The following is a 3263-nucleotide window of genomic DNA, read 5'->3' as shown; positions in this document are numbered from 1 at the left end:
GGGGGGAATGAACCGAACCAGTGAAGAAGAGCTGGGGGTCTGCAGGATGGACGGGCTGCCACCTGCAAGCCACCAGCCTCGATGACCCAGGTGACTGCAAAAGCAGCCAACACCGTTTGTCCCGGAGCTAACCACCCAGCAGAGCTGGGAGCTAGACGGGCTGAGGAGCTGGGTGCAGAACCCACAGACCTGCTTCAACGAGTGTGAGCTACACTAGCATGGCCTCGGGAGCGAGCGCGGCAGCTGCGGCCCCTACTCAATCCACGGTCAGCTTGCGGGGGAGAGCATTCTGGAACTGCAGCTCCACTCAGTTCAGGTGACACAGCACGGAGCCACCCTCAAGGTCGCAATCCAGACCTGGAAGACGTGGCTGGGAAGGTTCATCAGAGCCAGACCGCGAGAGTCTGGAGGGCATACCAAGGAATCTGGGATTTGTTCTGGCTTTGAGTTGGAAGGGAAGGTGGGACATGCGCCTGGTGATGTCCTGAAGGGGCTGGGCCTAGTCAGGCTGAGGGGGAAGGCAGGAAGAGGTGCCCGTGGAGCCCGGGGGTGGGTTCTGAATTGGTGGTGCAGGCCGCGTGTCAGTGAGGCCACAGGGCCGGCATGGAGCCTGGGTGGTGCCGGCAGGTGAGAAGCAAGTCAGGGAGGAAGGCCGGCAGAACAGTGAGGGGCTGAGGTCAGGGAAGTGGGGGGACCAGGGGGACAGAGCCCTGGAAGATTGCTCTGGGTGCAGGTATCATGGGTCTCCCTCCTGGGCCGAGGCAGCTCTAATGGCGCCCGTGCCATGTTCAGAGTTGGGCTATTAGGTGGCCTCCTGCCGGTGTCCCTGTGCCCTCTCCTGGCCCCACATGAGAGGCAGGTCCTGCTGTTTGGGCCTCCATTCTGTTCTAGAAGCCCAAAACACTGGCTGCCGAGGTCTGAGCCTCTGGGCTCAGGGTGTAAGCTGTGTCCATTACATGTGCCTCCTGAGGTCCCACTATGTTTTGGACACTGGGCTGGGTTGGGGATCGGGGCCTGGGGACACGCTCTGCCCACAGGGAGCCAGTATACAGTCTGGTGGGAGGCAGAGGAGGCTACTGGGTCCTGCAGTCCAGGGGAGAGGAGCACCAAGGAGCGAGGCCTCCCCAGACTGGGAAGGACATCCAGGAAAAGCGGAACTTCAAGATCGACCTGAGCAAGTCTCTAGACTGAGCCACCACGGACAGGAAGTCCAGGGGTCAGGCCTGCAGTCGGCGAAGTCCTGAGCATGGGTCCTGTAGGGCCAGCAACCCGGTGTTCTCTTAGCTGTACTGTGTGGGAAAACAAAAAGAATGAAGTAAACCTGTGAATGGAAAGAGAGTTCATGGGTGGCACATTGTAACATGTGGACTTTATTTAAGTCCTAATTTTAATTTTTACTTTTCTAAGTTATCTCTACCCCCAACGTGGGTCTCAAACTCACGACCCCCGAGATCAAGACTCACACGTTCTACCGACTGAGTCAGCCAGGAGCCCCTAACTCCTAATTAAAAAAAAAAAAATGATGATGGATGAGTCTGTTCAGGCTGCCTTTTTATTTATAACAGGCTGCTGTTTATTTCTCACGATCTGGAGGCTGGAAGTTCCAGATCAAGGCACTGGCGGGGTTCCGTTTCCGGTGAGGTCTCTTCCTGGTTAGCCTCACACGGCTTTCCTCAGAGAGTGTGCAGGCTGTGGGGAGAGGTGGGTGTGAAGAGATTGCTCTTCTTCTTAGAAGGCCACCAGTCCTTAAAAGGACCTTACTCTTATGACCTCATGTAAGCTTAATTACTTCCTAAAAGCCCTATTTCCCAATACAGACACATTGAGGGCTAGCGCTTAGTAGATGAATTTTAGGGGAGGACTCAGTCCATAGCAGACAACATTTATGAGGAAACTGGCACTTTGAGTGCTGACTCAGTATTCGATTATATTGAGGAATTATTGGTAAACAGCTCTTGGGATATGGTAGTGGTAATATCGTTTTATGTATATACATGTATATAACATGCATGTATGTATGCACAGGTAGAATAATGTTACCATATACGGATGTGTGCGTGTGAGCGTATATATGTCTCCTTATCTTTTAGATATTCATGGGTGCAATATTCATGGGTGCAATCATCTGACATCTAGGATTTGCTGCAAGATGATAAGGGGGGGTGAATGTGGCTGCAGGTGAGGCAGGGCTGGCCGCAAGTTGACGGTAGTTGGGTCTGGGTTATGGGTTCATGGGAGTGCATTATATTATTCTGTCTACTTTTGCATGTGTTCTAAATTCTCCATAATAAAAAGTGAAAACAAAAAGTGAAGAGGATTAGGGCGCCTGGGTGGCTCCATTGGTTGACCAGGTCATGATCTCATGGGTGGTGGAATAGAACCTCTCCCCGAAAACTCCCCCCTGCCCCGCTTGGGGCTCTGGGCTCAGTGGGGAGTCTGCTTGAAGATTCTCTCCCTCTTCCCCTCCACCCACACGCTCTCTCTCTCTTTCTCTCTCTCAAATAAATAAATCTTTAAAAAATGAATAAATAAATAAAATCTTAAAAAAAAAAGTGAAGAGGGTTAGTGAAGTTTAGGGTTGCGGGGAGGAGCCAGGCATTTTCTAGAAGAAATTGCTCAAGCGAAGCTCCAAGCTGGTGAGGCAGTTGGGTGTGTAAGGCCCCCAGGGGTTTGCAGGTGCTGGAGCGTGAAGCCGTGCCAGGCACTTCAGCAATCAAGTCCCTATGCTCCAGGACAAAGACGAATCTCAATGGAGGGCCCTGCTTCAGGACCAGTGAGACTAGAACCCAGTGGGAGAGCCCTGAAGGGCCAGCAAGGCCGGAATAAGGGGAATACAACAGATGGACGTTTGTGGTGGAAGGGCTGGGGGACCCGGCGGTAGAGGGTGATTAGAGGAAGCTTCCAGCAGAAACAAGCCAGCATGCTAAGAGCCGGGAAGTCTGAGGATGATGCAGCAAGAATGTGGTTGGGCATCCAGGTTCTCAACAAAATCTCCGCTGGAATTGTAGGCCACTCACTTTTGCTTTGGAAATCTGACTTCTCTTGTGTCCTCACTGGGTGACTTTGGTCAAGGTACTTATCTGTCTGATCCTCAGTTTTTTCTTCTGTAAAAGGGGGGTAGTCATAGGGCCGGCCTCATAGGGCTATTGTGGGATTAAATGAGAAAATGCTTGTAAAGCACTAAAAAGAGTATGCGTTAGCTGTTATCAGCAGAGTTTCAGGGAGGAAGCTGCTCTCCACTGGGGCAAGGAGGTGGAGACAGC

The sequence above is a fragment of the Ursus maritimus genome, unplaced genomic scaffold, assembly GCF_017311325.1.
Source record: "Ursus maritimus isolate PB19 unplaced genomic scaffold, ASM1731132v1 scaffold_30, whole genome shotgun sequence".
NCBI lineage: Eukaryota > Metazoa > Chordata > Mammalia > Carnivora > Ursidae > Ursus > Ursus maritimus.
Note: the sequence above shows the minus strand (reverse complement) of the source record.